Source organism: Patagioenas fasciata, chromosome 3 (assembly GCF_037038585.1).
Source record: "Patagioenas fasciata isolate bPatFas1 chromosome 3, bPatFas1.hap1, whole genome shotgun sequence".
Lineage (NCBI taxonomy): Eukaryota > Metazoa > Chordata > Aves > Columbiformes > Columbidae > Patagioenas > Patagioenas fasciata.
The window spans coordinates 27,822,891-27,835,977 of NC_092522.1; the positions used below are offsets into that span (position 1 = coordinate 27,822,891).

The following is a 13,087-nucleotide window of genomic DNA, read 5'->3' on the forward strand; positions in this document are numbered from 1 at the left end:
AGCACCTTGAACTTTTTATCTGATAAATGCATGGCAAGTGGGATATGGAACATCTAAGTGTATTGTACTCTACTCACATGTACCCATAATGGATGGATTTTACTGTTTATTTTTATTGTATTTTGAAATCTATTTCTTTAGCATTCATCAAACAAAATCTCTTTGGTCTTTAAAGAGAGAGAGAGATACGTACAGATGTCCCTCCACCAGCGTATGACAGGCTGGAAGACTTGGAAAGGATATGCTCATTGAACTGCGTTATGAGTGCCAATAAAAACTACAAGCATGGAGAGCAGGTTTCTACCCATGAAGTGGGGGGCTTGCTAGAAGAGCCCCAGCCAAACTTGCTACCAGATTCAGAGAAATTTTTTTCACTTTATTAGCAGGTGCCATGTTACAATCTTTACAGCACCGAACATCATCTGTTATACCTCTGGCAGCTGCAGGCTGCTTTACTCTATCCACCAAATCTGTGGAAACTGTTCCTTCCTCCCTTCCTTTCCCTTCACAAGCCTTTCTTTCCAAGAGCCTACTTAGAAACTGTGATGAGTGTGATACAGGGAGCAGGAATTAGTTCCCATCCTGAGGGTCTAGTAGAAAAAAATAACTTCTGTCTTTTTCAGATTTTTGTTAGGAAGTTGTTTCTATTTCCAAATATTCTGTGGGTCCTGCAGTCCTTACAACAGACAGGACTCTGCTTCAGTCAGGTCTTTAAAGATCTCGTATTACTGGAAGCTTTGTAGTTATGCAGGCAAAGCCTTGGGGGACAAATGAAGACTTACATGTCCACTTCAGACAACCTATGACTGGTGCAAAAGCAGCAGCTGGACCTGCAGCACAGTATCCTCCACTAAGCTCTTTGGCTTTGCAGCTGTAGATGTATCTTTTAAACTGACCCATGGCTGCTCCTCCTTCCTTCTTTATGCAGCACATATGTCTCCTAAGCTTCTGTGCCCACACCACCCTAACATAGAGACGATGTTGCTGCTGGGGCACGGTCCATCTGAATAAGACCCCTGGAGTGTGTGTTGTCTGTGTGCCAGAAGGCCTCCAAGGAGCTGTATACTCACAACAGGAAGATGAACAGAGATCCCAGTATCTATTTAACCTGCTGAGGCATACAGCAAATCATTACTCATTTTGCTTCTGAATTTTGCTTCAAGTATTTTTCCAAGTCCATCTGCTGAAGGTTTAAATTCACCAATTCTTTTTTCCCATCCAGTGCAGAGTTCCTAGCCTGAGCCAAATCCTCCATGCAGTGTGGAGAGGTTACTCTAGTGGCTACAAAAAAAGCACCAAGTTTATAATTGTCCCACAAATCAGAACTGCAAATGCAGTTTTCGTATATAAAAACCATAAGAAAAGTGGACTCCTCGCAGTGATAAATTTTCTGTGTTTTTGCCATAAAGAAAACTTTGCACAAACAAAATGTATGAAACGTTACAGAGCTACTCTATTTCAACAGGCTTTAAAAAAGAATTAATGAGAAGTCTGGAAGACATCTTTTCCCAGATGAAGTGAAGTATTATTCTTGTCATTATGGTATCATAAAATTATTTTTTATTGTTTTCTCTTCAGGGGATCAAGACATGATAATTTAGATTTTCTTCTCATGAGATTTAGCTTTAGACAGTGACATATTTAAGTGCTGTGCTTAATGTTACTGGGAAGTCCTGGCCTAAAAAGACTGAATAGAGATCCTGAGAACAAATGAAAATAGAAACATCACCTTTTCCACCAGGTAACACAATAGTTTGAGTTCTGGTGGCTTTGATGTCAAATACAGTGCCCCCTTTGAGGACAAATAGAGCTGAAAACATGTGGCTTTTAAAACAGGACATTTCCAAGACAAAAATTTGCAACACCTGTTTAGCATACAGTTTAGCTGGTTTTCATCTTTCAAGTCCTGTATAGAACATGCTTTCAATTGCTTTATTATGATGCTTGGTTTGAGAGTGTTAATGGAAATTTTAAATCACACTGATCGGAGTAACACCATCCCAAACTGAATATCGTTGCCAACATGTTGCCCTGTGCATGGAAATAAGGAGTCAGGGATGTTTGTTTCAATATTATGGATAAACTAAACCAAATCCCTGTTCTAGTTGAATGCCACCAACATACACCATTTAGTTATGTTATTCTACTCATGAAGACCCTGTTGCTGGAACCTGGAGAACGCAAAAGGAAACTTCCATTGATTTTGAAGTGTTCTGAAACAGCTGTGATTTAACTTCTGAGGCTATTAATAGTTTTCTCTTTCACCTTAAGAAAAAAAAGAGCTCACCTGTATGATCTGTTGCTGTGTGCTGGTTGAAAATGTTGTCACTGATTTCTTGCCTCTTTGATTCTTAAGTGAATTTAAGCAAAACTCACAGTTCTGAATTCTAAAAACATACTTTACATGGCTAATGTAGGCTGGTCTGTCTAATCTGTCTTCAAAGAGAGTGAGGCCTCTCTGAAGGGCTATTCAAAACCAAAGAACATCCCTTCCTCTGCACAGAGTATAGAGAGTAACTGAGGACACCAGCTACACAAGTTTTGTGTCAGAATGTCAGGGTTCTGCTATTTCCCATAGCACATATCTTCATATTTGAGCACTTGAATATATTTACAACTCTGAGCCAAAATGACTAAATTCTAGTAATTTCTTTTTGGATTGCTCATTTATAACATGCATACATGCAGCTAATCAATAGATGAGACAGTGAGACTAGTGGATTTACAAGGTAATATGCTGGAGTGAATAATGTTCTGTAAAGATATTTTCATTTCTGAAATAGGCACAATTTGTTTTGTACTAAGCTAAACTATATATCTGTTAACTTAGTGATTGATTTTAATTTGGCAAGTAACTTAAATATCCAAGAAAAATACAGAATCTGAACTAAACTTGTTGTGCTTCAGTTTTCAAGTAATATTTCAGTACTTACATCTTTCATCTCTTCCCTAACTAACAAGCAGTTTAGACTCTCATCTTTTTTGGCAAAAGCTTTGCACTGAGAAACCCAACTTATGTGAGAAAGGACCAATGAATGTGTAACACGTGAAAAGGCATGATTGATTCTGTTTTATTTATGCATATAACATTTAAAAGTGAAGCTAGCTAGCTGTTCTTCCTGTTCACACTGCAGCAGATTTAGTTGCCTACTTTTCTGTATATGTATATGAATTTAGTGTTCTGACAGCACAGAAAATGGGAATGGGCAGTCTGCAGACACTGCTTCATATGCTGTGTCAAGGTGAGTTTCTTCCCAACAGTGTGACTTAAAAGGCTTAAGCCAGAGGGACAGGTAGTTGTATGATCCTGGGACGATCTGGAAGTTCATCCATCCACTCTGTTCATTTGGTTTCAAGACATTAAACCTGTAAGCAACTTCTCTTCCAGTTGCTTTACCAAACTCTATAACCACTCTTCATTCTTGTCTTCTTTTCAGTCCTTTTCTTGGTGTGGAGTTGATTCTGAGCCTTCATATGGCAAGACATAGCTACGAAGAGATGCAACGATATATAATTTGTCTTTATTGGACTTCATTATTTTTGCAAACAGTGCAGTCCACAGCAGCTGCAATGGGCAAATAAGATTTTTGTTCCTCCTGCCATCATGTGACAGAGGGGTTTTTCAGACTACTTGTTAAGGCTTTCCACTAGCTTATAGGACCATTAAGGGCAGGAATCTCCTGTAGGAATCTTCTACTCCAAACTTCAAGGAACATCCCACAAGTTCTGGAAGGAAGGTGTCAGTTTTCTACTGAAACTATCAGTATTTTCATGGGAAGCTGTGCTTTGCTGAGGAATATGTCCCCAAAGTGTACACCTAAATATATGCCTAATCAATATCCCCTGCTAATATTAAGAAGATAGGATGAACTTTCCTCCAGCTACAGAAGAGAGAGAGGACATCCCTACCTGCATGACCAGTGTGCTTCTGGCCTTCTGCTAGGAGTGATTGCTCTGTACAAAAAAGTGCAGAGCAAATCTATTTTTCCTGGTATGGATTGGCATAATTACCCTGCACACTTCCCAAACTGCTTCCTGTACGCTTTCATTTACTTTCTGTTTAGAAAGCAGGTATTTTAGTGTAGGAAGTGTAAAGCATTGGGGGAGGGAATGAAAAACCTGGATAAGGAAAGCCTTTCAAGAGACAGGGGTTTGCATACTTTTTGGCCTACTGTTTTTTAAAATACCCTGTTCATTTTAAAGGTGACATTTTATGTTCAGCCATATATTCAGAATAAACTTCAGCCTGTATAATGTAACTCCAAGTAAATTGTTTATGCTTACCTTCTAATATCTCTCAGAAGTGATTACATAGCAGGCAAAGTTTGAATGAAAAGCTAGGACTGTTCAGTACAGGGCAGAGAAAAAAGAATAAACCAGTAGGAAGTAAAAACCTTTTAGTCTCCTTTAAAATGTTGCTTTTATTTTCCATTGTGTTGACAGAAAGCAGGGATTTAAAGCTGTGAATTGCCTTGAGGCTGTGTTATCTTCCTCTACTTAGCAGCAGTTAGAACTGCTCTGCATGTGTTGGGTGAGAGAGACAAGGACTCAGAATGATTGAGAAAAGGGAATGAAGTAAGCTTGCATGCAGCAATAATATGACACATCTATTGTACCTGTGTAAAATGTGATCTAAAACAATAATGATAGTTTCCTGAAGCTGCACACAGTAACACAGGGAGTTATCCTGAGACTTAATTAATTAATGTTTGCAACATGATGTGAGATTCTATGATGAAAAGTCATATATAACTGCAAAGTCTTAATTTTATAGAGCACAACTGACATTCAGTGGCATTTTCAAGAAAACTGATGTGGGAGTTCAGCTCTAATCTATGTTAAGATTCAGATTGTCCTTGTTCAAGTCCCCTTAAAGATTTTCTTCAAACTTTTTTTTTCCTCTTTACATTTCTTTTTCTCCATTATGTCTATTGAGCTGTGCAAAGGCAAAAATTGAAAATAATTGCTTTTATAAGGGAAAAATAAGGGGTTTCTCCCCTCTGTTTTCCATTCATCAAAAACACAGCCAAACAGTCTATTTTAAGTTTTACAGAAAATAAAAACTTTCAGATACTGTGCCCAGGTTGTTTTAAGATCAGATGGGAGAAGTTTTACAGTGTTCAGAGCCTCTTTTCTTTACAGTATCATATATGACATAATTTGAAAGGAGAAAAAGAAGGCAGCTTATGGCAGAGATATATGTAGTCACAAATAGTGGAGCAACATGAGTGCTTGAAAAACAAAACTTCAGATTAAACCAAAAGCCAAAACATTTCATAATGGCAATGGCATGTTCTCTCTATAATAAAGCAAAACTGATTGCCACAAGATACCTTGAGTTGAGAAGTTTGGATATATAAATTATCTGTTTTTATGGATAACAAAAACATCCATGGTTTCATTACATTAGTTTAAAATCACAGAAGCTCTTCTGCAAAACACCTGCTGCTCTGGACATTGCTAGGGGGAAAAAAAGGATTTGGGACTAAGAAGACACAGACTGCACTGATGCGGCAGTCCAGATTTTGTTCGTTCTGACAAAAGCATCTAACTTCATTCTGGCCATCAGCCAACACATCAGATAGAAAATACGGTCTATGGCATTAGGAAAAATATAACATTAACCCCCTAATGCTCCATATTGAGGGATGTACCCCCTACCATTTGCAGGTTTGAGCCCTTAGGCTCTAGCTGCTGCTATAGAGCAGAAGTGTTTTTTCTTTCTTGTGCCAAGCCTACAGACAACATAGAACAAATCCTTGAGAAGACCACTGCTCCTAAATGTTGACAAACAGTGGATGGGAAGTTGCTGCTCAGCAACTTATTTTAAACATATTCCTGGAGTTCAACTGTGTGAGTGCACTAGTTGTAGCTGTAGATATACAGACTCCAGTCAGCATTTGTGTGATTGCCTTTCGTAGCTTTTTAGCTTCCCCTGAAGACACATTTCTAGCCCAGATTATAAAGCTACATCTGAAGGATCATTCGTTCCCATTTCCTTTGTAACCAAGGCAGCCTCAACAAATTGCAAGTTCTTGATGAGTTTATGTAGATTCCAGATTATGCAGTGTGTGAATTCAGAACATCACTAAAACCTCACAGCTCAATCCTATTGGGTTTGATAGTGATTTAATATGATGCTGAATTTCATATACCATGAAGTCTTTGCTGATGCGTATGCTCTATCCTCTCTCACTCCCATCAGCTCTCCACAAGGCATGCCCCACTCAGCTAAAGACCAGAACCTGCAATATGTGTGCATTTTACTGAGTGTGACACATAATTTTTCAGTGGGGTTTAAGTATGCCTTCTTGTATCTCAAGTAGATAGTATTAAAATTTTTGCTTCAGATTCTGCCTGTCTTATTTTGAAGAGAAACTTATTCTAGTTCTCCATATCCAGAATGATTATTGAAAGCAAAAAGTATCATTTAGGTTAAGTAAGGATTTGAACTGACCAAAACAAAAAGTTTTGGGAAAACAGTCCTGTCAGGTATCTAGTTTATAAAAAGAGCTTATTTTTTCCTTCTCCATCACTTTCTCATGATGAGGAATAATAAACATGGTTTAAAGTGGTATTGCAGGGGAGGGGGGTGGTGGTGCAGGGAGAAGAAAGGCACAAAACTATGGTTTATTATACAGTAGGTCTTGTGAGTGTTGTTAGAGATAAAATATTAATGTTAGGAAAACATGTTGACATCATCTAGATGGTGTCTATAGTGGAATGTCATGTCATAGATATTTTGGTTTATTTGATTTATTAAGTCACGCAGAAAAATCTCTTTTTGGATTTCAGTATTTCTCAGTACAAATTACACAAATACAGATTCAAATACATTTTTGAGAAGGCAGCATTCGCGGTTGTTTGATGAGTTTTAAATAAAAAATTATGAAAGAGGAGAGGAGAGGAGAGGAGAGGAGAGGAGAGGAGAGGAGAGGAGAGGAGAGGAGAGGAGAGGAGAGGAGAGGAGAGGAGAGGAGAGGAGAGGGAAAGGGAAAGGGAAAGGGAAAGGGAAAGGGAAAGGAAAGGGAAAGGGAAAGGGAAAGGGAAAGGAAGAAAAAAAAAGAAGAAAAGAGAAAAAAGGAAAGAAAAGGAAATAAAAGAAAAAAGAAGAAAAAAAGAAAAAAAGTAAATAAAAAGAAAAGTATCTTGCTAAAATAGCATGGAGAAGGTAAGTGGAGTGTTGATTTTGCCCAAAGATATTTTTTTAAGGTTTTAACAGCAAAAGCACAACACTGTTGGTCGTTTTAAAGTGTCTTGCTACCCATAGGCCAACACAGTGACTGAGTGCAGCTTGCTAAATGTGCTTGATCTTATTCTACTGTGCAATGCATCCTAGTTTTCTTTGTGGTGCTTTGCTTTCAAGTCAAAGCTGGGGATTCAGATGCCTGGTGAACCTGTGGCAGGTCCCCAGGTGTGCTGGGAAAGAGAACTGTCTGCTGGGAAAATAGACACCAGGTCCACCAGTGAGGTTCAACAACAAGCAATTCACAGTTCCCTACATGGTCTGCCAGAAAGGAGGAAAATGAGTTGCAATGTCATATTTCTGTATCAGGTATTAATTGCTGTTTGCAGAACATTTTAAACTTGGATTACTATTGTTTCTAAGGGTTTCTCCCTGGTATAGTTCACAAGTCCATGTTGGACTATTCTCATAGGAAATGATTGCATTACGTGCTGAGTGAAACAGGGTGTGCAAATTAGGTTTTTTTATTAAAAAGCTGCTGGCATGGTACTGTTAGGAAAGGACAAGAATGTGGAATCATAGAGGACAAACTAGTGTTCTCTGATGTTGATGGCAAAACTACCATTTGTTTTAAAAATATATTATTAGAACATTCTTAAAGTTGAAAGCTAAAACCCATCAAACATTACGTTTGCTAGGAATCTCAAGGAAATAATATTTTATGATCACGTAATCAAAGCTTATGTTTTAATAAAAAAGCAATTTTATATGCTTTACTTTGTAACTTGGATCTTCTCTAATATATTTTTAAAATAAATTTTCCTAAATGTATTCATAAAAAAGCAGGCTCAAATATAATGAATTCCTGAATGTCATTTCCTAGCCACTGTAGAAGACTGCATTGATCCACCTCAGGGCTTAGAAAGAAAAAATGTCTTTTCATCTCAACCAAAGACAATTAGGAAGAATATTCCCTGGGCAAAAATGTCTCAAAATTATCTTAGATTTAATAAGGAAATCACTGGTTTTACAAACTTAAACATTTTATTTAAATGGTTTTTTAGATTCTTTTTCATAATACGTGGGGTTTTTTATATAGCATCACCAATGTGATACATGTTATTGCTATAAAAGTCCTGTTGGCTAATATCAAATAATATAATAATTATTTTAAATGAAAAATACGTTTTTTCAATGCAATTTTTAAATTCTAAAATGAAACGCAAAGTTCTTAGGAAGCAAAGTTTTAAGAGTGAAATTTACCATAAAAAGAAAGGAAAAATCTAAAAGAGTTTTAAACACAAATTGGGAGGAAAGTAAACAGCACAACATCAATTACTGGTAAAAATCAAAGTTCTGATCACCTCTAGGGAAGAGAATTTCTGGTAAAATGAAGAACACTTTGGTTTCTGCCTAACCTTTGAGATTTTTCAGTACTACCATGGCAATAATTTATATTTCAGTCCACACTGCTACAGGAAGGGACTCATAGATTACTTGGGTATCCCTAAGTTATATCCTGTGAATCTGAGCATAAGACTTTAGGACTAGAGTAGATTTTTTTTAAATGTAAAGGACAGTGTAGATGATATAAGCCTGAGAACAAAAGCAACCCAAGGGACAAGTTAGGGATTGCATATGAATATGACCTCAGTGCAATTTTTAGAGTGAAGGCAGGAGCTAAGAATTAGGCTGGGAAATAAGAGTGAACATCAGAGCCAAGGTGGAACCACCCCCAGTGCTTTGCTGAAAGTGGCAAATAATCAGGATTAAATGGGGAACTGGATAAGAGGATGATGACAAAGGTAAGGATAGACTGAGTATCTTAGTAAAACCTCAAACATTCCCTGTCATTTCTGTCACCTGTGGAGGAATCTGTTTTACTTTCTTGATGGAAAATTTGAAAATTGGCATTGGAGGATGGTTGGGTTGATGTGCTGACTGCCAGGAGACCATAGCTTTCTCCTCCCTTGTCCATGGAGAGTTCAGCATTTCTGCCTCTGTAGACAAGGGAATGTCATGCTGAATTACCTTCCTTTAATTTAACACTGGGGAGTATGAAAGAACAGGTTTGCATCCCTGGACCATTAGCAGTGTGGTAGTGTTGGATGCCACTGAGTTTAGTTAGACACTCACAGAAAGAATGAACTAGCTTTTTAAGTGGTTATCAAAGATGTGTGCCAAATACGGATTACTGTATGAAAACAAGATAGGGAGAGAGAAGAAACCAGAACATAACCTTAGCATAACTGCTGGGGACTTGCTGAGTTTTTATGATTAGCCCTGAAGAAGAGAACGAATACTCAAGCTGCCTATTGGGCAGCTCTTCAGTGGCTCAGCGATCTGATATATATCTGTGACATTTGGAACTCAGGCTCTGAGGCCTGGGCAACTGGTAAGGTGGCCTGCCTTGAAAAAAGACGAAGATCCCAGAGTGACACCACTGGAAAGTGCTGCTTCGTCAGATCAATAGATTAGAAGATGACTAGGTTGTGTAGTTGTATGCAGTTTAAACATTTGTGCAGGGAGTCCACTCGCGCCAAGTATTATTGACAGCTATGGATCAATGCTAATTTTTGATCATTTTCAACCTACAAAGACCTCTTGACCCTGTTGCTGCCTTAGGGGCACTTCAAGTAGTCAAAAGCAATCACAGCGGGCAGCGTAAAATCGTCAGACCCTTGAAGGCTGCACAGCCTTGCCTGTGATGGGGAGGAGGAAGGCAGGCACCTTGCATTATGGATGCCACTGCCTTTGAATGGAATGAAAGACTATGCTAATTTGTTTCCAGACTTTAAGTGACTTCTGTGCTCATGAATTAAAAAATAAACAAACAAAAAAGGCAATCTGAAGCAAATCTTGCCGGATACATTATTCATGATTCATGTTCTCTCGTTTTATGTTTTGAAAAATGTGTTAAAACAAGGTTTTGTTTTAAATAACTTTTATCCTAATTTACAGTTAGAAGAGTGGAATTAGCCGAGCAGTGTATTTGTTGCTGTTAACAGCTTGTGCTGCCACTGGAAGCGCGTGAAGCATTTTACTCAGCAAAACCAAAGGTGGGGTCCTGCCTGGAGGAGCGGTGCTGCTGGATCAGGTCATGGTGGCTCCTCACAGCCCGCTTCAGGTGTCCATTTCTGTAGTGTTTATGTTAAAAGGATGGGCCTTATAGGAGGAATGTGAGAGTGCACAGACTTAGTTGTTTGCTGGTTTATTCTTAATTTAATGACTGAGAATGCTTCACAGGAGGAGACAGAGAAAGGAGAGCGTGGGCTTGTAGTCCATCAGATTTCATCATCAGTCAGTCTACGAATATCTTAATGTTTGCATTAAAATTTTATTTTGTTGGTTTACTTTTAATGGTGAATGAAATCTGGCCTGTTAGCACTATGTAAACATGGGATATATGAGTTCATGGCTTTGCAGACAAAGAGTGGGAGAATATTCCATGCAATGATTCTGATCCTGTGCCTGTTTAAGGCTGTGCCGTTGTCGCTGAAGCCAAAGGTCACAGAGCTATCCTTTGCAAGGTGTATTTTTCTCTTTATATTTGACCATTCCAGCAAGACAGTATTTCTAGGCTGAAAATGTCATGGGAGGACATTAAGTAATTCTTAAAATGAATCACTGAGACTGTCATCCATCCTCTTTTCAGCATCAGCCTTTGAGCAAATTCAGAAATGGCAATGTCAGTAGTGCAGGGGGAGAAAACGTGGCTCCATATTCTGGGAGTACGTCCCCTGAGCTTACTTCAAAACCAAACCAAACAAAAATACATGTAAACCATTTGCTCTTCAAGAAGTAGCTGTAGGAGCCAAGGATAAAAGTCATCCCTGGAAGGAATGGTTTAGCAGTCTCCAGAGAACATGATGAACTGCAGGCAAGGAAATCCCTCCATCCTTGTTTCATTTCAAAGTGTGGTGAGGATTGTAAATAATTAAATCTTGAGGTTTAGTGGGAAAATGGTAGAGGGTGATGAAAAATATGCCGGTTTTCTGGTTAAAAATGAAGTGGTTTGTAGCATTGCTGTCACAAAAGCCCACCCTGATGCAGCTGATTAGAAAGCAGAGCCATTGCTTTTTGTATGATGTGTGTAATAATGTGTTTGTACCTTCAGAGAGCCTCTGTCTAGCAGTTCAGGGGCAGTAATTTAATGTTGTGTGCTCCCTTCCTCCCATCCCCACCCCCGAACCATGGAATGTAAATTTTAGGCTTTTAAAAGTTGTGTTTTGAAAACCTAATAGATAACTGTCCTCATAAAAACTATTAATACGGACTACATCCAATTGTAAAGCTAATTTTAATCATGTTTTGTGCCAACATAATTTCTGATGCCAGATTTTTATGCTAAGCATGAACTTCAATTTGAGCTCTGTACTTTAACCTGCAGTTCATAATTTTGCATTCGGCTGTACAGGTTTTTTTTTGCTATGGCAGTTTGAACGCTTCCACTTTCAAGGATCTAAGCCATAAATGTTTATTAAAAGAATCTATAATGAAATCAGTTTTGTTATTTTTTTAATGGCTGCCTTGAGTATGTTGGATGACTGAACGCACGTTGTTAATCATTAAGTACTCATGTTACAAAAAGTGTTTGATAGTATTGCCATCTAGGGGCTGAACTAAATTCTCCGTACTGAAATAAACTGTAATTGGACAGGTGCTGCTATTGACAATATACATATGTTTTTGCTTTATAGCCCACATGCTTTCCATGTTTCTTATGACAAAAGATATCTCTAAATGTCCCACAGCAGCCAGAGCTTTTTTATATATAATCTGTTTGAGGTGATTGCTATTTGCATTTGAGCTTATGCTTTTTTGGCAGTGATGACTGAGAATTCCTAACAAAGAATTATACTTTTTTGCATTATTAATCTTGCTAGTGTTTGCCCTGTTTAACAGAAAAAGGAATCATTTATCAGAAAAGTATGTTTATAATCTGTACTTGTGGCATCTTCAGATTTAATATTCATAATGGTCATTCAAATGCTGTGCTATATTTATCTAAAAGACTAACTCATTGTTGTGAGGAAATAACTATTTAAATATTTATGATCTAACTTTTAATATTTAAAAAAGAGAAATTAATATTTCTTTAAAATTTGTTTCTGAGTGTGATAGCTTAACAAATGTTTAAATATTAAACAATTGGAAGTGTTAGCATTTAACAACTTAATATGACTTCCAGAAACAGGGAAATTGACTTCAGCTGTATCTGCCACACAAAGGAAACTGAATTCCTGCACTCCCCTTCTTGAGGTATACATAATTAATGCAAAAGCACAACTAAAAATGATATTAAATACATTGGTGATCAGCTGAACTCCTTTCTTCCTTGTTCCTCTGATGAGACAAATCTGAACAGTCTCCTACTGAAATGTGTTACCCCGTCCTTTGTTTGCCACCTGGTCTTTCTTGGCTGTTCAAAACACTGCTATGGCTGTGTCGCCTTCCTGCCTAGACCTGAATTTGTGCTTTGCCTCATATTTGCACGGTTTCAGGTCTGTGTGAGAGGCTCTTTGGGGTGAGCTGCAATGCCACTGGTGCCTATGGCCATAGCTGATGTCCCTTGATCTGCATCCAGCCTCATGGCCCTGAGCTGGACTGTGGTCTGGTGTGGTTGCAGGTCAGCCCCAGCCCTGGCAGAGCCTGGTGGGATTAATGGGGGTGCTCCCCCGATCCTCTCCCCACTGGTGCAAGGAGAGAGTCTGGCGCCAGGGAGGGTGCAGCCCCATGGCCTGTGTCCCCATCAGCAGTGTGCCTGCTTCCTCCAACCTGGAGAAACAAAGAGGGTTCTTGTCAGGCAGAGGGTTGCCCCACAATCATCTTACCTTGTGAATTTATCTCAAGCAACATCTTTACAAAGCAGGAACATGGAAACTAATTTATTCCCTCCTG

At 38.4% G+C, this 13,087-nt stretch overlaps 1 protein-coding gene across 2 annotated transcripts in view; it reads left to right on the top strand.

Annotated features, from left to right (window-relative positions):
- USH2A (usherin) overlaps nucleotides 1-13,087 on the top strand; it is a 386,355-nt gene that overhangs the window by 342,733 nt on the left and 30,535 nt on the right. The gene's annotated exons all lie outside the window — the stretch shown is intronic.